Source organism: Eleutherodactylus coqui, chromosome 5 (assembly GCF_035609145.1).
Source record: "Eleutherodactylus coqui strain aEleCoq1 chromosome 5, aEleCoq1.hap1, whole genome shotgun sequence".
NCBI classification, from domain to species: Eukaryota; Metazoa; Chordata; class Amphibia; order Anura; family Eleutherodactylidae; genus Eleutherodactylus; species Eleutherodactylus coqui.
The window spans coordinates 178697305-178725218 of record NC_089841.1 but is presented as its reverse complement, the minus strand read 5'-3'; positions in this window follow the sequence as shown (position 1 = coordinate 178725218).

Genomic DNA, 27914 nt, shown 5'->3' with positions numbered 1-27914 from the left:
GAGGGACATCATACTAGGCAGGATTATTACATACTACTGTAGTAGAGGGACATCATACTAGGCAGGATTATTACATACTACTATAGTAGAGGGACATCATACTAGGCAGGATTATTACATACTACTGTAGTAGAGGGACATCATACTAGGCAGGATTATTACATACTACTGTAGTAGAGGGACATCATACTAGGCAGGATTATTACATACTACTGTAGTTGAGGGACATCATACTAGGCGGAATTATTACATACTACTGTAGTAGAGGGACATCATACTAGGCAGGATTATTACATACTACTGTAGTAGAGGGACATCATACTAGGCGGAATTATTACATACTACTGTAGTAGAGTGACATCATACTAGGCGGAATTATTACATACTACTGTAGTAGAGTGACATCATACTAGGTGGGATTATTACATACTACTGTAGTAGAGTGACATCATACTAGGCAGGATTATTACATACTACTGTAGTAGAGGGACATCATACTAGGCAGGATTATTACATACTACTGTAGTAGAGGCACATCATACTGGGTGAGATTATTACATACTACTGTAGTTGGGGTACATCATACTAGGCGGGATTTTTTCAGGAGCACCAATATGTTTGCATGTGGCTGTAATATATAGATAGTGGACACTAAGAGGCAACAGCAGTCTATGGTAAATTATGGTACATTGACAGCTTGCAATTTGACAATATCGTGTTGGGGTAATAAACTATATGGTCAGCTGTGTGGAGTTAAAGCTAGGAATATTCTCCTATATAGGACTCTTTATATATGTCATAAAGTTAGAATTTACAGGCTCGGCACTAATGAATGTGGCACTGATCTGTCATGCTATTCTTTAGTATCCTTTGCTGCTTTCTGAGTACATTAATAAAAAAAAACAGGACTATAGCGGTATAAGGTTATTGATGGTCTCAAGATATCTGTGGGCTATTGTGGGCAGTTAGAAATCCCATAGATGTGAGATCCTGAGAATAGTTGTGATGGTGGTGCCAGGGGAGTAGGGGGCACCTGAGTTACATCCTCCATAGTCTGATGCACTGTTGCAATATCTAGTGTAAAAACCAGTGAGTGAAAAGTCTGAAACTAGAAATGGTAAACTTTAATTGCAAAAACAAATCCACCATTGGCATAAGACAATTAAATAAAATCTTCTTTCAGTAGAAAGACTGGAGTCACCCCTGTAAGTATTGTTCTATGTAAGGGAAAATGCTGACAATTTAATAATTCCACAATGCAGATAAATTAAATTAGCTGAAGTTTTAACTAAGCAGATAATTATTTATTCAAAAGCAATGGCATAAATTATTTTACAAAGCAGATAGCATTGAAATAAACCTGTGAAATGGCAGAGATTTGTGGGCGCTTTATGAATCCTCGTTCGACAGGTAATATAATGTATGTGGAATCAGGTTACAGAATAATTAATACCCAGTAAAATAATTGTATTTAAATACATTCTAAATAAATTAGAGAGCTCTAGTTCAAGTTTGTGAAATTACAATAAGACCATGTTCATTTCTGGAGAATTTGCTGCGGATTTTCAATGTGCTTTCCACCATTAATGCAATGCAAAGAATGAAATCCATGGAAAAATCTGCAGGTTTTGTGGGTCTTTTGCACAAAAAAATTTTCTTTAATGCAATTTCTGTTTTTGGCCAGTTTCAGACGAGCATACAAAAACACGCCCATTATATGGATCCATGTTATGGACATACAGAGATAACGAACCAGCAGGATGCACGGACTTGACCGGAATCAATTGCAGAAAATAGCAAGAAAAGGATCCAGCATCCATAAAATCACAGCTTTGTTGAGCCCTATTAAAATCCCAACAGGAAGGACATACAATGGCATGACTAGCTGACGCGCTTCAAGCTGTCACAGCAGTTCTTCGTCGTAGTGTGAAAATGTGGCGCACCCACTCAGTTTAAAAAGCAACATACGACCAATAAACAAACATAAAAGTAATCATGTGACTAAGCAGAAAAAAAGGAGATAGAACAGCTGGCAGTTAACCCTTAGTAGTGCAATGTCAGGTCAGATCTCTTGTTTACACCAAAGGGGGCGCTGGTTTTCAACCGAAAAATCCAGTGTGTTTCTCTATTAAGTAATTTTTGATGCTGGCCACCTGCCCTAATAGGTCAACTGACTTGTTCAATGCTTACAGCGCATAGATGAAAGATTGCCAGCATGTATGTTGAAAAAATTCTTAGAAACATTCCTGGATGCCCCATTTGGTATATCAGAGATATGAGGTCTGATACGTGTTTTTTAATTGCAGTTCGTGCAGCCAACATACTGAAAATGACATGAGACATAAGTGACCTAATACACTATATAAGGAGTGTTACAATTAATAGATTGCGAAATATCAAATAATATCACATGAAATAAATGTTTTTGAGACATGCATAACAAAACACCCACATTTAAATGCCCCACGATGCATCATCCAGATGGCAGATGGACCAATATGGTCAGAAAACAGACTAGGCGGTAATAGTTGACCCCAAGTTGGGGATTGTTTTTCCTACATTCATAGGACCATTGCAGAGAATAGATGCCAAAATAGGATCAATATGCAAACATTTATTAACCATCTGGCAGATTTCCTGAAAATGGAATACACTACTACAGGATGGAAGCGTATGTAAGAAATCAGATTGATTCCTATTATGTACAATGAATTTGGCTCTGTTTAACATCCATGATGGATATTTGCGTTCTTTCAAACAATGAATAGTTTTATCATTCTCACTATTTAATTGATTAGTGATAGAACATTTACATTTTACATGAAGCAACTTCCCCACTGGAACACCCTCTATGGTGTGAGTGAGGTGACATGATGAAGCGTGTAGCACCATGTTGCCAGTAGTTTTTTTTCGGTATGCAAGTGTATTTACCTCTTGATGATCAAGGTCAGCGCTCAACTGTAAGGCCTTAGTCAGACGGGCGCTTTTAGCCGCAATTTGCGCATGCGCACGCGTCTGGCGATTTTATAAAGCCATTGCTTTGCAATGGTATCGGACACATGAGCGCTTTTTATGCGCTCGTCCGATAAATTATAGAAATCGGAGATCGCACCTATCTGCGATCTGCGATTCCTGTTCTCTTTTCTATATGCGCTCAATGGGGCCGGCGGCAGCAGCGCCGACCCCATTGAGAACATATAGAAGACAAATCATTCTTCTCTGCCACAGCTGTAACAGCTGTGACAGAGAAGAACGATGTTTGCCCATTGAATTCAATGGAGCCGGCAATACAGCCGCTCCATTGAAAGCAATGGGCTGTCGGCGTGCGCGGGGTGAATTGTCGGGAAGGGCTTAAATATATAAGCCCTTCCCTGCAATTCATCCTAAAATGTGTTAAAATAAAAAAAAATTGTATACTCACCTTTCCGCTGCAGCCGGAGTCCAGCCGCGGCCGCTGTCAGTTCTCCTGAACTGCTTCTCAGCACTATTCAGCCGGCGGGGCTTTAAAATCCCCGCCTGCTGAATGATCTGCCTCTGATTGGTCACAGCCCTGACCAATCAGAGGCAGGTTTCACTCACACACCCATTCATGAATTCATGAATGGGTGAGTGACTGCTGCCTCTCAGCGCTGAGCCAATCAGGGGCAGGTCTGACTCACATCCATTCATGAATTCATGAATGGGTGTGAGTGAGGCATGCCTCTGATTGGCTCAGCGCTGAGCCAATCAGGGGGCAGGTCTGACTCACACCCCCTTCACACCCACTGCAGGACGGCCGCGCGGAGCTCCGGCTGCCGGGAGAAGGTGAGTATATATATATTTTTTATTTTTACACATTTTAGGATGAATTGCAGGGAAGGGCTTATATATTTAAGCCCTTCCCGACAATTCATCCCGGGCTCGCCCGCAGCGCATTGCATTAAATGGAGCCGGCTCTATTGCCGTCTCCATTGAATGCAATGCGCTGGACAGCTCCGGCCCGTTTCTAATGAAACGCGGCTAGGAGCAGATTTTCGGGTGATTTGCGGGCGACTTGCGCACCGGTCACGCGATTTGCGGATGCGCATCTGTCATGCGATCCGCAAATCGCGTGAAAAAACGCCCATGTGACTAAGGCCTAAATCTGGATAAGAAATAGAGAATGCATTAAAAATAGAGAATTGTATACAAATACAGCCATGTGATTAGTGCAATAGATTTACATTAGCTCCCTATTATGGTCACCTCAAGACAGACCTAATATGGAGCAAACTACACTCTTCTCAAAGTAGACTTTATGTAAAAACTGGAGAGCAGAACCACTGGCCTCTATTGGTAAGGTCCCTGGGAGAAGTATTTATTTTCTGTGCAGCATAACTATAGGTTTCTATGGTAGTGGGGCTATCATGTTCAGTGGGATTATGGCACTATGTGGCAGTATTATATTAATGTGGATATATCTTTGGAGGACAGAGCGAAATTTAGAGATTCAAAGAACACAAATGATAGAAGTTATGCACTATGTACCTCAGGCCCTGCCCTAGACATAACAGATTTACTAATGGTGTCTAAAGCCAGTTTTCAGATGAGTGTAATATCTGTAATATCAATCCTGTAATATGGAGATGTTACAACTGAATGTCAGCAGTATTTCATCAGTATTTGCCTCTGCTTTAGTTTTAGTTTTTGCTGGCCAAATACTGTTTCATATGTGCCCAATAGAACATAATATCAATATGGAGGCAGAAACGCAAAAAATAGGTCATGCTGCGTTTTATAAAAAATGACAGTGAAAAATATGGCCATGTGAATACTTTATAGAGATATAGTCGCTCCGTATTATAGTCCCCAAAACACAGACTAAATGTGGAGCTCAAATACGTTCATGTGAAATTGGCTTAATAGTCGGACAGTACAAATTAGGTCTAGGCAGTCTAAAAATTTGCCAAATTTGTCTTAGCGCTGGGTGATACATTTGGTGCATCTTTGGACACTTGTTTAACTTTATACCACCTATTGGTTGGCTTAGTGTGCAATTTTGGCACACATTGTCAAATTTAATCTGCCCCCTTTGCCATTATGTTTTTGCTACATAAATGTTTTTAAAACGAGGTAGGAGGTCATATGCCACAAATACACCAAATTTTGGGACGTTTTCCGACCAAATCTAGAGGCCAACACATGAATAAATCTGTCCGGGTGTATCAGTTTCACAAAGAGTGTTTCTTTCGGTGTGGATTCACTATGCTAGAATAGAATTCCTGAAATTACATTTTATCATTTCACTACAACTCAGAAACAGGATCCCGTTAGGCTGCAACTCTGAATGAACAGGTTGGCCGTTGCTCTTGAAAATAATCTGTTTTTGCATCTGCAGTTGGCAAAGGGGTTAATAAATTTTGTGTGTAGAAGTGGACAAGATCTGCAATACTTATTGACAGGCGGTTACTGACTGACTGACAGAGGTATTGATGATTCTGAGGATTGCTGACTTGTGTTGTTGGGAAAGCTGACAGCTGACATAGTAGAAAAGGAAGGAGGGGGCAGCAGTGTTAGAGGAGTAGAGCGAAGGAGTTACAGAGAACCCCCCATGGTGACATATTCCTAATGTGAAAATCAAAGTCAAATATTTGTTGAGGAAAAACTAACAGTGTGTACCACTCTGCCTTCCATCTGCTGTATATCCAGGTTCCTTCTTTTTATCCGTTGCATTTCAAGTTTCCAGATCTATTCTTATAGTACCATTGGCAATTTTTTTTTTGCTTTTGCAGCTTTTCTGAGATTCACATAATTTTTTTGTTTTAACTTAACAACATATTTTGCTATTTCTCCGTTCGGCTTTCACTACCATCATTGCTTATGTCTCGCAATAGTTATTGCAGATTTGCCTTTTCATTGGTTTGCTCCCGCAGACTGGAATGGGAATTTAATCTCCAATAAATAGTCTGACTATTATAGTATCATAATCAGAGATGGGCCCCCCCACTGGTCATAGTCTAGCTGAGTGTAAAATTTTAACCCCTATTTCTCATCACTGCAGGAGAGCGGCAGTAATAGCAAAAAAGAAAAAGGAAATATTACCTGTAAATTCAGTTTTTAGTATAGTTAACCCTAATGCTTCATTGCCATCCGTGTGATACTTACAAGTGTTAAGAAGGCTGAGATCTATGGTGCTATTTGCAGGATCCTTAGGATAAAGGTTTGTTTGTTTGTTTGCAGAACTGATACGGAAGCCCAAACCAGACCCCAAAATTAATTCAGATCTATGAAAATCTAAGACGTAGTATTTGACGACTCCTAGATGGATTTTGATTTGATGCCTGATCTAATCCTAGACAAATACCTGTCCACCATAAATGACTACCCCATCCCCTTTAACATGTTACCTATAAGGCTAGAGCTACCTGGCAACTGAAAAATGCAATAAAACATTTCTTCTGATATAGCTCATAACATCTCATTGTTTTCAGGATCACTTTCATGCCGATGATACTCATACCTACCTCTCTGGCCCAGATCTTAGGTCTAGGCTATCCAGAATGCCAGAGTCTTTATTAGCTATATCCTTCTTTTCCTACCATTTTCTAAAACTTGACATGGAGAAAACTAGAATTCATCATCTTTCCATCATCTCTCTCAGCGCCCCCACCAGACCTATCAATCACAGTTAATGGCTCCACACTTTCCCCTGTAGACTTGTAAGTAGGGTAAACTGCGAGTGGCCTACATATGCTCCCTTACAAAATTGTACTGTGATGATTGCAATGTAAAGTGCTATTACCTATGTTATTGTATCTGGTGTGTGAAGATGATGAATTGTTTAATACTGCATTGTATTGTATATTGCCAGGTACCCACAGAATCTAGGCATCCAATGGCATATACAGTAGGAGCTGGTAAATAGCTGCCCTCAGTGGTGTCACCAGTCCTATGTTAGTTGAGGACAGCGGGAATGTTCCTGTGCCATCTTGCAGGAGGTGTCAATCAGATTGAGCCATTTACTTGGTGTCCTGCATTGACTTGATGGTAGACACCGCAGAACTACCAGATCAGCCTATGAGCATGTGCAGTGATTGGAAGAAGGTGACTGCATCTGTGAGTTACCGCTATGGGAGCAGCGTCTGTGATTGCCCTTCTACAAGTAAAGTATAGTGCAAGTGGCACCCAAGGTTAAAGTGTAATTAGCAAAGTTGTTATCAAATTGGGCAATGTGTCAGTTTCTGTGAATGTAAATGTGAACAGCATGCATACTATTTGCACACTGTTGTGACTGATGAAAGCATTTTGGAAATGGGTGGTGATTTTGGAAATGGGTCACAGAGACCCCACCCCCAAGGCACGAGGACACCAGGACTACAAAAGGCTGATGCAACCCTGTAAACCACACTTAGTTAATTCATACTGTGGTAGGCAGTAGCCTCCCTTAGGTCTACAGTATAGCAGCACGGACGGTTTGGACAAGAGCAGTTAGTTGTCTAGGGCTTGACCAGATCACTGGAGAACATTAAATGTGGTGTAGTCCTCCCGGCTCATACAACTATTGTACCCCTGCTAGAGACTGTCTGTAACCATTATGCTTGTGTACCAATAACCACCAAGAGTGTTGTGCCTCAACTTGAGAACAATAGATATTCTTGTCTGCACCAAAAATTGTTTGCTACATTCCAAAAGAGCATACAACCCCTTTAATGCTGCTTTAGGATAACCTTTCATTTCACATTGTCATTCAAATTGCACATTCAAACTCCTATCACCTCCTGACACCACCTCAAGAACATTTCTCCAATACACTTTTGCCTTAACTTTGAGTTGTCAAAGGTGCTAATGCACGCCCCCGGCATCTCTTGCCTAGACTAAGGCAACATTCTTTTCTATGGCCTTCAATAACACTTTCATCCCACAATTCACCCTCAAACCTACTGTCCAGTTAATCTATCTCTCCCCTCTTTCCATCTTTGCCTCTCCACTCTGCCAAACTCTTCAGTAGCTACCCATAGCAATTCAGTTCAAAATATTAATAGTGGCATATAAGGCAGTCTTACAGCCTGTCCCCTCCATACATCTCTGACCTCATCTCCCAATAAAACCCCACATGTCATCTTCAAACCTCACAAGACCTCCTTGTTTGATCTCCTCTTTTCCTCACATCATTGTCTCTAGGACTGCTCCTAAGCATCATGAACAGAGCCAAATGTCAGCCAGGTATGGAAGAACAGGTACCAAGGTAGAAGCAATATCCACGAAGATGGTTGAGGTCAGGATCAGGGTCAGTCAGGAGTCAAATCAGAAACAATAGCACGGGGAACACCAGCAGGACAGAAATGAAGTACAGTCAACAAGCAAAGCATGACAGTATAATTCCCCTTTAAATAGTCCTGACATCATTTTCGGGCAACGGTTGCCTTAACAACCTGACGCTGTTGTGTATCGAGAACAACACAGCTGCAGGCTGATCCAGTAGGGCCATAGTGAAGAACATAAGCAGAAGTGGAGGAAGCCAGAAAGCATCAATGGATCTGGGTGAGGTGAGTAACACGGCCCTCACCTACCATTACCTTCCCCCTTCCCCTGTGGATTGCAAGCTCTCATGGGCACAACCTCTCTCCTTCTGTGCCAGTCTGCCACTAATTGACCTTACTGTACTTGTGCCACAGGATGCTATGTATATGTGAATACACAGAAGCTTATCAATCACTATCCTGAGGGGCAGGTCCAATGCACTCTTTTAGCTTTCCAACTAGCCAAATGGAATAAAAAGTTTTTTGTCTTTTTTGGCTAATAGAAATAAGGACTTGTAGCAGTAATATTACGCCCTTTCATAGGACAGCAGATTCATCTGGCAGACCTACTTTAAAGGGAATCTGTCATCATCTTGCTGTCCTCTCTGAGAGCAGCATAAGAAGGTGATAGGAACACTAATTACAGAGATTTTTCTCGGTCCTGTAGTTTATTAGTAGCCACACATAGTGGACTAGGTCTTGATATTGGTGAGCTCCAGTTGACCCTGCCAACCTGTGGGGCAAATGATGCCCACCCCTATGCACTCTAGCAGGGAGTCAGCTGTCAATTAGTGCCTGTAGGGTCGGGTGAGCATGGCTTGGCCCACAGGTGGGTGGGGATAACTGTGGCTCATGAATATGAAGGTCTACTGCATGTAGTCCCTCTGAGTGTGGCTGCTACTATTAAAATGTAAGTTTCTCCCAAAGTACTGGAGAGATGACAGAAAAAGGATGGTGACATATTCTCTTTAACTCCTTCGTGACCAAGGCCTTTGATGCCTAAATGTCCACATCAACATTTCCCATTTTCAAAACAATACATTCTAAGGATTAATACTTTTTATTTGATGCCTACATTTTTTCTATTTTTCTTTGTAGCATAAATTGGGCTTTTATATAGTACCAGGACAGGGCCAGAACCTTTTAATTTTATGTTTCATAAAGAGAAATGGGGATAAAAATTGTATAAAATTCAAACTTTCTTCATTTTTTCTATTCCTGAGGCCACTTTCACACGGCTGAGAAAATCGAACGAGATTTGTCTGTTGCGAGGCGTTTTGACCCTTTGTTTTCAATGGGGCCAGAAAACACATTGCGCGATGTGCGAGGTGCGCGCGAATGAGATCGCTATACAGTGAGATTTGTGGAGGACGTGTGTATATATGTCCTAGCTGCATGGTGCAACAGCAATTAGAACTTATATATACAGATGGTAGACACAAAGAAGGGTGAGTTCACAGCCATGTTTTCATCTATGTTCTGGGGTTCCATCCCAGTCCCCATGAAAGAGATTTAGACAGAATGCCAAATTGGTCTTATTGGAGACCAATAAGATCTCCATATGACAAGGTTTCCGTTTCTTTATGCACGAAAAAATAGCGTAGTCAACCAAGCTATGCTGTGTAGTTTGACTAATGAAAGTCTGTGGTTCTATTCAGTGTTGCATCTGAATCCCATTTTCTGGAATTTGGATGGCATTCCAGGATAAAACTCCAGGACATAGATTAAAACATGGTGGGAACACAATTTTAGCCGCCATCCAGTGTATTCTCCTTAGTGGATTTGGTATTCTTCAAAATGTACACAATTGTTTTGCACATCCACATATTACACATATTATTGTTATATACTAAAGTTGCAAACTATAGAGATAGTTCTTCCATTCTTCACAGGGACGGTCCCTGGAAGCCCTCTTCTACAGCTGTGCAATAGTTCCAAATATGGAGCCTTTTTAATGAACAAAATACATAGTTGGATGAAATTCACTAGCTTGTCAGGATATATATGTACAGATATATAATCACGGGGAAGGGGAGCATATTAGTGTAAAATGCATATAGTTAATTATTTGTATTATGCTAAAATAACTGATCTGGAATTGACCCCATAATTGATCCTTTTGAAATAGAAAAGAATGCTAATAGAAAGGTCCAAACATGGATAATGACCCGAGGCAGACTAAGAGTGGCTTAGGCCCCTGGGCAATATTGATCATGGGTTCTATTCCAACCTCCATAGTTATTATACCTTCCAGCTGGATTAACCCTGTGTTAGATCAGCATTTACCAGTATTTATCACAATACCCTGAGAGGTGATCAAAATTGGGGTTATTCACTTTAAAAAAAGACGTCTGAGTGCGACCTAATAACTATGTATGGATATATCAGGGGACAATACAAGGGTCTCTCCCATGATCTATTTATACCCAGGACTGTGACTGTAAGGCCCAATGTCCACCGATAGATTTGAATTGCAGAATCCGCTTGGGGCACCGACACGGATGATCCGCAGTTCAAGCCGCCCGTAGGGAAGCATGGGCGCCCGCACCTGAATTTAAGCATGCAGATTTGATTTGCGGATCTTTGGATGCAGAAATCAAACTGCAGTATGCTCCATTTCAGTGCGGTTCCCGCACAGACAGTTTGCATTGAAGTCAATGGAAGCCATTCGATCTGCGACCTGGCCGCAGCTGACACTGCGGACGGGCCACGGATTCCACAAGAAGGGCAGGAGATTAAAAATAAAAATCTGTACTGCGCATGTCCAACGGCGAGCCATGAGGACCATCCACAGTACAGATGTTCCAAAAGAATAGAGATCTGCGCCACCGCCTGCAGACACAGGTACGCAGGGTCGCCGGCCGTGGGCAGGGTCGGATTCGCTACATGATCCAGCATGTGGAATCCGACCGGCCCGTGGACATGAAGCCTAACAAGGAGACATCCACTGCGCCTAGAGCAAAGAAGGTTTCTACATCAAGATAGAAGGTTTTTTTTAGTGTAAGAACATTGAGACTGTGGAACGATCTGCCTGAGGACATGGTGATGGCGAACTCACTAAAAGAGTTTAAGAGGGACCTGGACGCTTTTCTTGAGCGATACAATATTATATGTTATAATCAATTAATTTCAGAAGGGTCAGTGATCAAGAGATTATCAGATTGACAGACTGCAGTCAGGTAGGATTTTTTTTCCCTGAAATGAGAAAAATTGGCTTCTACCTCATTGTTCTTTTTTTGCCTTTCTCTTGATCAATATTGGGTTGTACTAGGCTAAAATAGATGGACATATGTCTTTTTTCAGCATAACATACTATGTTACTATAAGGGCGCCTACCCACTGGCGTTTGCGATTTTCGTGCGTGAAAAACGCAGCGTTTTCCGCGGCTTTTTCGCGCCTTTTCCGTTAATTTCCATTGACATTCATGGGTGCATTAAGAGAAAAATAAGGACACATATGCAACTGACAGTTCCTATGTTAAAAATTGCAACGGACCGAAAAAAAAACCGCAAGACGACAGGAACACATTCAATTCTAATTGCTCTTCAGAAAAAACGCAAAACGCAAAGGAAAAAAAATTGCAAGTGGGTAGGCAACCCTAACTTGTATGTTTTTCAGGCCCTGCGCATAAAATGTAAAGAGTGCCACATCTGCCTGACTGTGGGCCCTTTCTGATCATGGGCCCCAAGGCATTTCTTGAACACATGAATGGTGTGACCAATGTTGGTGCTGACAATGCATATTACCAGTGACATGGCCACATCCCTAAGGGTATGTTCATGCCACAAAATCCGCCATGGAATTTTCTGCACAGATTCCGCCTGTCAAACCACAATATAAATCTGTGGCTATTCTTCTGTGGTTTTTGGTGCAGACCAGCATGGATATTTAACCCTGTCAATAGTCAAAAACTTTGTGTGGCTGATGCGTTTTAGCACAAATTGCCATCAAATGGTAGCACTTCTTCACGCAGAAATGTGTCGTAATTCTGCACGTGGATTTTGCTCATTGACCGGGCTAAATCTGTGTGCAGATCTGCACCAAAACCGTGGGACAATAGCCGCAGATTTCTGTTAGAGTTTTGCAGGCAGAGTCCACAAGAAAAATTCTGCTGCGGATTCTGCCGTTTGATTGTAGCCTAAGGGTGGCTTAATAAAGGGGAACTATATAAAGCGAATATAAAACATGGCCACCAACAGGGCGACGAGGGAGAATTCGTCCACTAGTTGCTAATTACTTTGTTTGAGCGCCAAGGTATCATTGGTTGATTAATCATTCTCTGGTGTAACAGGCAATTGTTTTTCTTTCAACGAATAGCCCATAGTTTTGTAGGGAGATGTGCGCTTCAGCAACCGTGAAAATGAGCAACAATCACTCTGTGTAAAAGCACACAAAACACAGTCGTTCGTACAATAACAACTTGCCGAAGTGATTATTTCGAGCGACTATTCAGATGATAGCTGTCCTATGTAAACCCACCCTAATCCAATACCCCATTAACATGCAGTTGTGCTGATCAGACCACTTATACTGACCGGCTAAGTTCCACCGGACTCCTCTATATATGGCTAATTTCACCACTATTTTTATACTTCTACATTATTAGATCTACAGTCGCCTGTAACTGGCCATGGACCACAGTACATTAAAATGATCATCCTCGGGTAACTAAAAGGGTAGCCACTACTATTGTCACTGGATACATGGTTATTAGTGTGGAGACTAGAAATATAGTGGGAGAATAATAATTTCAACCTCGACTAATAAGGCAAGCCTGAATGAAAAGGATGGGAGCTCGAAGAGGGCCAAGTATTAAATCCAGAACTTGTCTTTTCAGAGCATAAAGAGGTCAAAACCCTTGAACAGTATCATTTACCCGCCCCCTGTCTGAGCCCAGGGCTAGCTGAGGCAGCACACTTCTGCTCAATAGCACGCATCATAAATAGAACATTATCTGCAGGGCCAGTAGCACATGGTCCCAGCTCAGTCCCTCACCCCTCCTTCATTCACCCAGCTACCTCTCAGCACTGGTTGTAAGCAGAACAAGCTTTATAGTGGCTTCATGCCATAAGGCTTCTGTTTAACCCTTTCACTAGCGAGACCGCTATGGATGTAACGGTCTTACGGTTGGCTTCCACCTTCACATTTAGCCATCTACGCCTTTTCTCTCCTCGAACTGTATACCCTGTTATACCGTTTTCTCTCTCCCTCTCTAGCGTTGGTCATACTAGCAGCTATGAATAAAAATCCTGATTATACCTGTGCTATCATTTGGATCTGAACAGTGTGAGTTTTATAATGTCCCTGCAGCAAAACAAAAAAAAAAAAAAAAGGAATCTGACATCTGGAGGCTGGTAAAGGCACTGCATATTATCGCAGTTTTACCCATCATTTTCTTTGGATCTGATTTCCTAATTTCCTCCCTCATTTTCTTTGTCGTATTGAACCTTCATTTTCACCTCTATCTTTTGCATGATTTCTGGCTTCTCTCGAACCTTCCCTTCCTTGTCTCTCCCATTCTTTCTAGTAAACACATACTCAATCCATGGGAGACAATCCTGCTGCTGCAACAGCCGTGTGCATGCCTTTGTCTTTGCAGCCCCCCTCTCTTGTCCCTAGGGTCTCTTCCCGCTTTGCTATAATGGGAGGCTATTCACAGAGATAAATGGTCAGGCTGTGGTGGGGCCTCACCTGAGGGGATCTCCCCCTTTAACTAATAGCCTTTTAATTTTCTGCCAGAAGGGCACAGACAGAGGAGGCAGAAATCAATCACACATCCATCTTCATCATTCCTGTCTAGGGAGTGTTTGGATCAGAGTACCCTCCTGGGTGTGAGTCAAGAGGAGAGAGGGTGAGAAAGACCAATGAACAGGATACTCTTTATGTGATAATGTAAAGGGGTAATAAATCTCAGAGCTAGCATCCTATCACTTCATACGTAGTTCTCTATAGATAATTGTAGGCTTTGAAAATAAAAGTATTGCGCAACATCTATGGGGATTTTACGGGATTTCAGCCTCATAATGAACAAGAGGGCTATTCAAAGATCAATTATAATTAGTGAAATAATCTGCTGTTATAGCATGGTTTACCTGAACCATACCAACTTTAGAATTTCATATACAGCATAAATGAGAGGTTTACATGAAATATTGAGTTTCCCATAAGTTGGAGTTGCATTTACAGTTCTAATTGGAAACCGTTAAGAAGCTTCAAGTCCCCACCTGACCGTTCCCGAAAAATGACCTGTGTCAGTGCTTTAAAAAATGACTCTAGGATCTGATGGACATTTACATCATGACAATCTTCACAAGCCGGAGGTTGCAGTTTCCTCAGGACAATGTTGCTACAAGCAAACAAGGGGATACTTTTTGCATGCCCAATGACAAAGACCAACATTAAACACTGTGGTTTGTTGTTCATCTTTTCGCCCATGTATACCAGAGAAAGGATCGTTAAAATTGGAAATAAGTAATATCCCCTTATCAACAATCCTTCAGCAACTTACTGGTGTACAGCGCCTGGAGTAAAGATGAGGTTTCCTTAAAATGTTAAATGGGTCATCCCAAGATTTTAAAGTATCAGCTATTCTGTGGATCTGAGACCCCCACTGATCATGAGAATAGGGGTCCTGTGCATCCCTGTACGAATAGAGTGGCAGTCAAGCATGTGTGCTGCGGCTCCATTCATCTCCATGGACCCGTCACTGATTGGCAAATGCTGCATTTGGCTTCTCTTTGACAGTCCCATAGAGATAACTGGAGTGGCAGCATGTATGCTCTACTGCAGCTCAATTCATACAGGAGGGTAGGGGATACAGGATCCCCATTCTCATGATCTGTGGGGGTCCCAGTAGTTGGAACATCAATGATAAGACACTTATCCCCCTATCCAGAGGATGAGTTGGAATCTTGGGATAACCCCTTTAAGCACTAGAGGAAATTCTGTCAACGGCAATACAACTTTTTTTTCAAACAGAAACAATAGAAACAATCAGCATATATCAGGTTATGGAGGACACAGAAGTGTGGATTTATAGCTACAATGGAAGCTTAGTTGATTTAGTATCGCCATCAGACAATGTTATGAAAGTCAAAAAGTCACCGAGTACATTTACTTGTCAAGTCAGCTGCTGCAATACACAGAATAAATACACCTGGAGCAGGGAGCAGTAGCACTTCTTGTTTAGGCCTCGTTTACACTAAAGTCATTTTAGCGGTCCGATAGCAGCGCTAAACATTTGCGGCTATCAGAGTGCTAAATCTCGTGAACAAAGAATAGCCGCGAGTTTGCATGGCTAACTGTGGCGTCTTGCAGTGCACTGATAACACAGGTCCAAAATCCCTCGGTCCCCAGAACAATAAAGGGAGTCCCCGCGGGGATTCCCTTTATTGTTTTGGCAGCCGAGGGGATTCCCTTTATTGTTCTAGCACTCAGCACTGCTAAACTATCTTCTCCTCCCTTTCCCGGACGGCTCCATAGACTGCCATAGGAGACTATGGAGCTGCCGGCGTTGTGCTGTCAAAAGATAGGACTTGTGCTATCTATTGATAGAGAGAAATCTCAACGTAAAAAAATCACGCCTATGTCCTATCTTTTGCCATGCATTTTTGTTTTTTTTTTAGGTGCATCAAAAAAATTGTTTGTCTGAAAGAACCCACACCAAATGAACCCACTTACCTGGAGGACAGCAAGGAAATAAGGAGGAAGGTGGGTATTAAAGGCAAGCCCTCTGACTCAGCAACCCCTTTCCTATGAGCCCATGAACTTAGTCTATGGTGCTTATAGGACTTGACAGGTTCCCCTATAGCTATGTGTAAATTACTACCCTACAAGAGTAAGTTACTTTAGCGTGAGTGATCATCACTGGCTACACTGAGAATTTTTCAGACATAGACTACAATAGAAATTCAATTCATATGGTTCCTACAAGAAAAAAAAAACAATGACCATATTTATGACTGCACAATATAGAGACATGAAGGCATTCAAATATAAAAGGACATTTTAACTCAAAGTGTATATAGCATATGTACATGTTCCTTAAAAGGGGGGTAAAGGATAAGGAAAACATGACTGCTTTCTTCCAAAAAAGCATCACGATTGTCCAGTGGCAATAAAGGTTTGCTCCAATGATGTGAATTGAGGTTGATCTGCAATACTAGGTGGACTTTTGGACCAGTGTACCTCTGCTTTAGGCCGGCTGTCCACGGGCGTGGCTAAGTGCCGCGGCAGATCTCCGCCGCGGGAGCCGCTGCCCAGGAGCAGGAGCCGCACACGAATCTCCGCCGATCAGCCTAATCTAATACATAGGCTGACCGCAGAGAATCGGGGCAATGCGCAGCATGCTGCGAATTGCCCACCGCAAGCGGAGAATCGCAATGATTCTCCGCTCGTGGACACGGGGCTGGCGCTGTCCATAGCAATGGAAAGCTTCAGCCTGCGTGATTCGCTGGCGTTTTACCGCCGGCGAATACACGGTTGTGGACAGGGGGCCTTAGGAAGAAAGTAGCCATGTTTTTTTTAAATCCTGGGCAATCCCTTCAATAACTGTTAAAGGGATTAACCTATCACAGCAAGTGATGGCATATCACTTAGATAGGTCATCACTTTCTGATGGTGTGGTATGACTGGGCTCACACCAGCATGCCAGTTGGGGCTGTGCTCCTTTTGTCTGCACATCCACCGCTCAGGAGTGCTGCTGTGCAGGAAAGAACCTTGAAGGTGACATACAGCTAAATGAGAGCAGTATCCCCTTCATTATCAGGACTGGTGGTGTGCTGTTTGTCAGACCTTCACCAATGAGAAAGTGATGGCATATCCCTGCAATATGTTGTCACTTTCTGTAATGGCAAAACCACTTTAAGGCATATGGACACCTTTGCACTGATTTTTTTATTGCTTCATTTGCTTCCTAAATGCAAAATTAAGCAACTTTCTAAATTATCTTCATTAAAAATGTCATACTATTTTGCTGCTGTAGAGTCTGTGGAGCTCCTTCACATAGTTAGTTATCCTGTTGCTTCTAACACATATCTGACAGCACACTACCCCTGGCTGTGCCAACCAGCTCCCCAGTCAAGTGCCATTGTTTATTCTGCCACTAAATGTGTGTGATACTGTTGTAGCTAGGATGGCATGGCAATGACAGACAGGCATTTAAATTACAAAAAAAAAAATATATATATATAAGAGTTTACTTAATGAAACTTGTATTACACACCACTGCATGGGAGCGTACTGGTTGCATAAGTAAACAGACATCACATATTCTGCAGCACTTTAGAGGGTACATGTGCATATAAAAATCAGACATTACATACTTGATTAATCACATACTAAAAAACTATTTGAATAATACAAGGGCTCGGGTTGCAAGAGCTTACAATCAATGAGGAAATAGGGGTGACACAAGAGGTTGCAATGCATGTTCAGTACAATTGTCCAACCATGAATAAAGCTGTATGAACCAGTATCTGTGCATGTACAAGTTTGGAGTACATTAAGGTGTTTGGGGTGAGGGGGCTAGAGTGATTTAGTTCTGACAGAAAGCGTAGAATGGGATAAATGGTGAAGTGTTATATTCGGAGATGTGATAGGCCTCACTAAAGAAATGTGGTTTTCAGACATGCTGAAAATTTTGGGTGTTGGGCATTTACCTGATTGCCCCGCATAGTGCATTCCAGAGGACTGCAGCAGCTCAGGAAGAGCTTGGTTAGAAGCTTGGTTCTGGTGCTTTATTTATGATATGGGCTTGGGTCTAATACTGAATTTAATAAGCTGTGGGCTGCTGCTGTATTGATGTAATGAGCTTGGTTTTGATACTTTGTTTATGTTATATGCGTGATTCTGGTGCTGCATTTACGTTATGAGTTTGGCACTAGTGCTGTATTTTTGCTATGAGCCTAATTCTGGTGCCGCATTGATGTTATAGGCTTGGTTCTGGCATTGTCTTTCTGTGCTGAGGTTAATTCAGGTGCTGTATTTATATTATAAGTTTAGTTCTGGTGCTATATTTTTGTTATGAGCTTGATTCCTGTGCTTTAGGCCTCCCTCACAGAGAAGTTTTTTTCAGCTTTCAGGGCAGCGCTAAACACTGTCAGAGCACTAAACACTGTCAGAGCACTAAACACTGTCAGAGGCTCTCATTATCTTCAATGGAGCCTCTCAGACAGCCGCTCGATCGCGGCACTTTCCAGCTCCGCGATTTTCTAGCGGAGTCTATTCCATTTTTGGGTATTTAGCGCACTTCATTAATGGTTACTTTTATTCCAGTGTTCTTATATAACTATTGTTTATTTTGGTTACTCCTTTTGCTGCATCGTATCCTGGAGCCTGTGTTGTATCCCTGCATCCATAACATTTAGGGCTCATGCCCACGGCCGGGACGGATTCCACCTGCAAAATATCATAGCGGAATTAGACCTGGCGCACCCCAGAGACCTTATACAGATCCGCCGCTAGTGTCTAGCAAGACGCGCTGGGCGGTGATGCGGATTCTTGTGGTACTTCGACTGTGCTCACAGTGGAAGTATCGCGGGACGGACGGCTTCCATTGACTGCCATCCATTGGAAGCCATCCGCGCGATTTTCCACATAGAATAGAACATGCTGTGATTTTCCCCACCCACCCTCGAGAGGGGAAAATCACAGTTGATTTCACTTGTGGACATAGGAGAATCGTTTACCACAGCATGACTATGGACAGACATGGCTGCAGAATTCTCGGCGGGTGTCTGAAAGCAAATTATGCAGCAATAATCCATTTGTGGGCATTAGCCCTTATGCTATGAGCTAGGTTCTAGTGCTTTTTTTTATTATTTGAGCTTGGTTCTGGTGCTGTAGTTCATTCATGAGCTTGGTTTTGTTGCTGTATTTACGTCATGAGCTTAGCTCTGGTGCTGGAATTACATTATGAGCTTGGTTCTACCAGTAGTGTTGTATTCATGCCATGAGTTTAGATTTGGTTCTGTAGTTCTGGACCAGTATTTATGTTATGAGCTTGATTTCCAAGCTGTATGTATGTTTTGAGCTTCATTCTGGTACTACATTTATGATAAAACATAGACTCTGGTTTTGGTGCTGTATGTATGTTATGAACTTGGTTCTTGTGTTGTATTTGTGCTACGAGTTTAGTTCTGGTGCTTTATTTGCTATGAGGATGGTTGTAGGACTGTATATATGTACCAAACTTGGTTCTGGTCTTGTGCTTATGTTATAAGCTTGGTTTTGGTGCTGTTTTTTATGTACTGAAGTTAGTTCTGGTACTGTTTTTATGTTATGAACTTGGTTCTCATGCTGTATTTACAACTATTTATAACTAACTGAAGTCAGTTCTGATGCTAAATTTATGTTTTGAGCTTGGTTCTTGTGCTGAATCTATGATATGAACATGATTTTGGTACTTTATTTTATGAGATTTGGTCTGGTGCTGTTTTTATGTTACTAGTAATTATTAGGAAATTATAGTACCAGTGTTTCTAGTGGCGCAATGCACCACACAGATTTGCTACATGCACGTCACACACACAGCTGTGCTACATGTCATGCGCCTGACAGACACAGCTTTGGTACATGACAAGCGCCTGACAGACATGACATGTGCATAGTACAAACACAGCTCTGCTACATTACGTGCACGTGACAGACACAGCTGTGCCACAGTACATGTATAGGTTATAAACTCAGCTTTGCTACATGACATACATCCATGCTGATTATACACATTACACGCACAGCACATTAGACAAACAGCCACTTGCAGCTCTACCACCTTTATGCTGACTGCACACATGACACATGCACCTCGTGGAATACAGTGATGAGCCCCTGGTCATGTGATCCCTGACTCCACCCACACATGATGGCATTGTCATAGGTCTTGTACTTTCTGTCAGCTTACCCAGTATACAGTACTAACAAACTTCACAATGGCTCCTCCCACAGCAGTGACATCACCACAGGTCCTTCAGCCCGCTGGATCTCTGTGGTGATGGTAGGTCGGTGTCTCCTATCAGGACCACTGAGTTGTGTCTGACATAATAACGGCTTAGTGGTATTCTGAGTGTTTTAGGACCTGCCATAACAACGCCGGGGAGCAGAGCTATGACGAGGCCAGGGGCGGGGCTTTGACAGCACCAGGGAGCCCAGCTATGAGACTCACTCACACACATACCTACATACATACAAACGGACAAGTGGTCGTTAATAGTTTGGTAAGCTTCCTTCTGTTGCTGTGTTTAAGACAAGCGCTTGGATACTATTTTAAGCCTCCTGCAGACTGGCGGATTTGCTTTGCAAAATCCGGAACAGGAGTCCGCCTCCAAATTCTGCAGCAAATCCAGGCTATAGCATGCTATGGCAAAACGCGATTTTCTACCCATGAGCAGAAATCGATTGCGATTTTCCGCGGAGCAGAAGCAGAAATCACAGCATGCTGCGATTTTGTCCGGGCTATGCACAGCCGGCTTCCATTGAGGTCAATGGAAGCCGTACATCCAGCGGCCATTCTGAAAGCATCATTGTAGAATGGACGCCGCAGCCGCACTGCACATCGGTCGGCACATCAGCAGCAAAGAAGAAGACGGTGGAGAGGTAAGCTGGGGTCACCGGCCGGGCACCAGGTCGAACTCTGCTGTGGGAATCCCGCATTTGGGGTCCGAACCGCCCGTGTGCAGGCGCCTTTATACTTACATTATGAGCTTAGTTCTGTTGCTGTATCTATGTACTTAGCTTTGATACTGTTTTTATGTTTGAGCTGTGTTTTGGTGCTGCATTTTATGTACAGTGATTAGTTCTGGTGCTGTACTTTTGTCATGAGCTTGGTTCTGCTGTCATATTTAGATAAGCTTGATTCTGTTACTGTATTTAAGTCATGATGTATTGTGTTATAAGCTTAGTTCTGGTGCTTTATGTTATGAGCTTGATTCTAATGCTGTATGTATGTTATAAGCCTGGTTTTGGTTATGCATTCATGTCATCAGTTTGGTTCTGGTATTGAATTTATATTATGAGCTTGGTTCTGGTATTGTATTGATGAAATAAGCTTAGTTATGGTGCCGTCTTTATGTTATGAGCTCAGTTTTGGTGGTGTATTTAAGTACTGAGCTCATTTCTGGTGCTCTATTTATGTTATATACTTGGTTCTAGGCCTGTATTTACATTTTAGGTTTGCTTCTCGTACTGTATTTATTATATTAACTTGGTTTGGGTGCTGTATTTATGTTATATGCTTGGTTCTGGTTTTACATTCATCTTATAAACTTGGTTCTTGAACTGTATTTATGTACTGAGCTCAGCTCTATATACTTTATGTTATGAACTTGGGGTTGGTGCTGTACTCATTTATGGATTTGGTTCTGTTTCTCTATTCATGAAATGGCCTTTGCTCCAGTACTAACGATGACAATAATATATATGTCTAGTATTGTAATTATTTTATTAATTTAGGGCTAATTTTATTCAGTGCACTATTTTATAGGCTCCTTGAGTGCATTTTTCCATCAGTCAAGTAGGCAAGAGGTTGTTAAAAATTTCAATCCCACCTCTGTATTAGGGAATACTTGGCAGTAGGAAAAGAAACTTTGGCTCTCATTAGTAGATAAAACTCAATCCTAGTGTTACACATACCCAATGCATGAGATCTGGTGACAGCTGTTTTACATGAAATGCACTTTATCGTGGCCCGAGGAGATATGTCCAGTATATATACCGCACTAGTACTTCCAGGTGTAAATGCTATTTAGTTCAGTATGCTATGTTTTATTAGTGATGCAGCTAATCGCCTCATTTTAAGGAAGTAGAAGTTGTAAAGTGCATCTTATTTCATTTTTTTTACCTTTTTTTTTTTTTTTACAGAAACCAAAACCTTTTTATAAAGTCTTTTTTCTTAGCTTACCGTGTAGTGTTCCTCATTCTCGATATGCGCACTGTCATATCTCATCACTTAAAACCAGTCTGGCCAGCTACGGTATCTATGAAACCAGTGGTGACAGTTTACTAAACCAAGACTGTCAAACATGTAAGTGGTAACGTTTCTAAGAGCAAACAGCTTATCTACAATATATTCCCTGGATCCTCCTATGTTATTGTATGGCATGTATTTTCTCTTATGAAGCTAGTATGGCGAAATACCTTAATAGTGTAGAAGAAAAGTGCAATTTTCGGTTTACATGATCTAATTTTGGGCTTCTTCTGTTTATTATCTTCCATTACCTGTCCTATTTTCATGAAGTGTTTGTTCTTTACACCTCGCTCCTTTCCTGTTCTGCTCTCCCCCATGCACAGCAGAGCACAGGGATGTGGTGCACAGAGCAGGGCACTGAGGGCTGGAAGGAGCAGGTACAGAATGCTGCAGAAGCAGCTGCTTGCCTGGCCCCCCGATGTCTATAGAGAGCAGGCCCTCCTGCTCTCTTCATTCACAGAGCTCTCTCCAATTACTGGCGCAGAGTGTGGATGTGACACTGACTTTCTCCGGCATGATTAGGGGCAGCGTGGAACTGGGAAAATCACAGTGGCAATAAAAACAAGGACTATTTATTACAGGCAGGAGACTCTGTCCCTTCCAAACTACAGTGCCCCCCACACTGACGGTCTCCTCCTCTCACTCTCACTCCCCACCGTCCTTTTGTATTCCTCTAACTCATTTAGAGTTAAAGAGGCCAATTATAAATACTAAGGGAAACAAATGTTACAAATTTCTTGTCCTGTTTGCCCGCACATATCCTCCTGCTTGACACATCACTCAAAATACTTTTATACTTGGTTAAAACATGCAACTTTGCAATTGAGATATAATTGCTGCAACAAGTGCCAAGAGAGGGCTAGCAGCATTTGGACCACAGTAAGTCATTGGCAAATGGAACACAAGCTCCCCATGAATAGATTGAAGCATTTATTATGTTTAATTAGATTTTTCCTTCCTCTCCTTGCTTACTAACTCGGCTATGCTGGAGACGGTCACCCAAATGAACCCCCACTTTTACCGGTGAATGGAAACTCTGCGATCTCTTCGGCATCTCTTGAACTTATCTGTTACAGGGATAACGTGGCTTAGTACCGAGTGTGAAAGGCAAGCGATGGTTAGTTGGAACATGAAATGCTGCTTGCCTATCCCGTTTGGCAATTCGTCAGTTTTTGTCATGTTAGAAGCACAGCACTGAGAATATGCCAGTAATTACAATTGAATAAATGGACCCTGTTGATTAACAGAGATAGTGAAGGAGGGGCCTGTATTCAGATGCCAGTGTTATAATGATGGCGTATTACAAATGATGGATGGCACTTTTAAGGGATAATTCTTCTCATATTGGAGATAATTACTTAAGTTTAACAAATTCAGTCCGGTATTTTAGCAACATGTTGTTAGTTCAACAGTGAAAAACGTTGCTATTGTATTTGGATCTTGCTAATGAAGAGGTCCATACTAACCTTCCCAAGTTCTTGGTGTGCACTGTATTGGAGCCCCATACAGGTCTCCTCTGAATCCACATGCCAGTATGTTGAATGGGGCTAGCATTCTACCTTTGGGTGGACTTCTCAGTTCAGACACTTGTAGCTACATCTAGAATGGCCCCAAAACTGAAGCAGAAAGAGAGAAAAAAAAAGCATTAACATGTATGCATTTGACTTAGGGCTCCTGCCCACGGGCGATTGTGCACTGCGTTATCCGTGGTGATAATCTGGTCGCAGGTAACACAGTACATGCTTTCCATAGCATTGCTATGGAAAGCGCAGCCCCCTGTCCAGGAGTGGAGAATCATAGGGATTCTCCGCTCGCTGGACTCAAATCGCATCTCCGTGGCGTGCCTATCTGTCAGATAGACTCACCACGGAGAACCGATAGTTCTCTCTCCTGCTCATGGGCAGCGGAATATTGCTAGCGATATACTGCAACGCCCGTGGACAGGGGGCCTTAGTGCATAAAATCTCATTTTCAGGAGCAAGTTAATCATCATGTAGCTTCACACTTGGCTCTTTAGCACATTATTCACTCATGTGCCAGTTTCTCTGGTGAAATACTGGTGGATCATAAAACTAAGTTCAAAATTTAATTGTAGGAGCTTTTGCCCTCTTTAATACCAGCTTGGACCTATATTTGGCAATTGATGTTAAAATAGTTAAATAGTCACTGAAATTTTTTGCTTCCCATAGAGGTTTATGGAGGGGGTTCCAGAGACGCACACAGATGTGCTGTTAAAGCTAGCAGTGAGCTATTTACTGTTATTTATTCACAGCTCTACTGCTCAGTGCTTCTCTAGTGTTCTCCTTGATGATATTATTTCTCTGTGTATTACAGACAATTAGGGAGCAGAATCTGCAGCTCTCTGCAGTGAATAAAACACCTATAATCCTTTCATCGGTTCAGAGAAAACTGAGCATTAGATATAAAGCCTGCAGAGGAGAAAATGGTGATACATGCAAGATATACGTCCGATAATGGCCAGAAATAGAGTTATTCATAATGCACACACATGACAGACTTTTCCGAAAAGTTACACTTTAACATTTGACAATTATACAGCATTAAAAATATGCAGTTCATGAATCTTTTATTACACTTTATTAATATCTACCTATAATCAGCACAAAATAAATACTGGAGAAGTCTTGAATAAAAATTCCATATAACCAGGCATTGGTGTGAGGTCACTGTTGGGTAACTGATCACTTTGCTGACACCTGTCTTCCCAATTCCACCATAAACATATTGAGTTGGGCATGTTCCTTGTGAAGTGAAAGTGAGGTAAGCAGCTAGACTCCTCTGGTGACACATATCATGGGCAAACAATAAGATTGGGCAGACCCAACCCGTCCAACCCATATGTCTCTGTTTCTTTCTTTGTTAAGTAAATAACTTATTTTTTTAATTAAAAGTTATCTTCTCTTGTCTCTATCACCACTATGGAACTAATAAAATGTACTATCTTTATAGTTTCCATAAACTTTTATTAATGACCATTACAATTATTTTGCACAATTCTTTTGCATATTCTAATTGCTCTTGATCAGTGATTACCAACTGGGATGCCACTGCACCCTGATATGACATGAGAACCTGCCAGGCATACTTCAACACTCAAGTTGGGAAGAAATCTGCCCCCCCTAGACATTTTTCCTCTTCCCCTCCTCTACAGTCCTTGTTGACTTGAGAAGTGACAGATAACTTTCTGCCCACAACTGCTGACCTTCAATAGTGTACACAAGCTGCCGAGCTGTCCTCTAATAACAGCTGAGTCTGCAGGCATCGGGGGTAAGGGGGAGTACTGGCCATGATGTCTGTGTGTGCTGCAGCTTTGCTGAGAGGAGTCTGCGTGGGAGTGACTGTGTGCATCCATTCAGTGTCAGTGCAGTAAGTGGCAGTGAAGTTTATGTGGGAAGGTAATTGATTGCTTTTGAAATCAATTACCTCCTGAACTGGAGGCAGTAGAGCATACAGCAACAGGTACTGGGAGTGGGTGTGGAGAGAGTAATAATGAAGCCAGCAGATTGTTGTTTGGGGAGCAGCAATGCCATCCACATACTGTAGCATTTGCAGGTCTCGAGAGTAGTCAGAGAAAAGCCAGGAGTCAGCAACAGGAGGTCTCTGTTTGCAGTACAAATGGATGAGGCAGGTAGCGCAGTCAGAAGGGAAGCCAGGAGTCAGCAATGGGAGGTCTTGGTTTGCAGTACAAATGAATGAGACAGGTAGCGCAGCCAGATGGAAAGCCAGAAGTCGGTATCAGGAAGTCTTGTAGTAATAGTAGAGGAGCATGCAGAAATGAAGCTTGACCAAATGCTGTGGAGCAGAATAATCACACAAGGTAGGAGGGATCAGGGCCAGGTTTAAAAAAGCAAGCCTAATCAGAAACAGAGGAAGGGTTAGGACCAGGAGGCCGGAACTGGATAACCAGGAACATGGAACAAGGCTAAGAGTCATGCAGAGGAACTGTCCAAAGGCTGGATAGCTCAACAGGGAATAGCCACCGTCTGGAGTACAGGAGATCCCAAGTTCGATTTTTGACAGGGGTTCCAGGGAAAACATTGCTGTTTGGGGAGAAGGAAGGGGCAGTGAGCTGGCACATTATGGGGGCATTTGAGACTGGCACTATGAGGAAATCTGTGTTTTGGGGCCATTTAGGGGCATCTAAGGCAGCCAGGCACTATGGGAGCATGCAAACGAAGATTTCGGTGTGTGCAGCAGGCAAAATGGGGCCTGGAGGCTAGGGTCCATCAGGGGTATCTACTACACACTAATACTGTAGGGATGTACTATTACTATTGAAGCCACTGATAGAGGCACTATTACTACTGGGGTCACTAAGAGGTGGCGCTGTTATGGTTGGGCCCACTGAGAGGAGTCGTTATTTCATAGGGGCCACTGAAATAACGGAGGTAAAATCATACATCATGATAAGCTATGCACCTAGCCACACAACCTGACCATACTCCCTTTTTGGCAGGGATTCCCCAAGGCTGAAAAGGTTGGGGAACACTGCTCTAGCTCTAGATTAACAAAGACGGCCTCATAGAAATGTATAAGCACCTTTTATAGGCCTTTAGGAAATGCTGGGAAGAGTCGAAAAGCAGGGAAGATAGCCGAAGGGGCACAGCGCTCTGGTGAGCACTGCTGCCCCCTCATTCGAGCGATCGGCAGTACCTCACTGGTCAAAACTTTTGACATGTCTCTCTGATATTTCAAAAATTTGTGAAAGTGTAGGTACTTTTTCAGTTCAAGATATGATTCATAAAACGTACATGAGTATTCTGTGCTATTATGCCCAATCTTCAGTTTTGGACAGAAAAGCCCAGACTTTCATCTGTGACGACTAAAAAGAAACAACAGAACTTCATTTTTAGTTCATAGATTTTGAGTGCCTAAAAGCAAAACCCGATGTGTCACTCCCTGTCACTTGTCAGCATCTTACTATTAATACAGACAGCTTCATCAGTAAAGAAAGGAAAAAAAGTGTCTGCTAATCTTCTGCCATGGAGCCCCGCTATTGTAAAATACTATAAAAGAAAGTAATGGTTCAATATAGTCACCAATCCTTTGTGTGTGTGTTCACTCATGCTGTGACTTATAGTTCTCTTGTAGATACACAGAAAAAGATAACCAGGTACATTTAGTCTAACATTATATTATTTCCTATGTTTTATTCTTACAATATATGTGTTTATCCCAGGTATATTTAAAGTTACTTAGGTTAACTTTCACAAAGTGGTATAAAACAGAGTGGGTCCAAAAAGGCCAAAGAAACACAAATCCTTCCATTTTGGCTTTTCTCTCTATAGGTTCCACTTTTGATTGGATTTACAGGTGCTGATGCAAAATATTGACGAGAATACTGCTGTCTGAATGAGAACTAACTGCATTTTCTAACCATGTCTGTTGGAAGTTTGTTCTGCTACTCACTCACTGTATATCAGATCAGTCCTATTCAGAGACATAACTTGAAGCTCCTGGGCCCCAATGAAAAACCTGTAACAGGGTCCCCAATATAATGCTTTATTCATAGTACTGGGCTCGCTATATGGAGAAGAGAGGCCTTATGGGCCCACTAAGGCTCCTAAACCTAGGTGCAACTGCATCCCTTACATCCCCTACAGTTACACCAGTGGTGCTATTCCTGTATGTGGACAGCTTCGGAGTACCTATGGATATGGAAAATGTTCTAA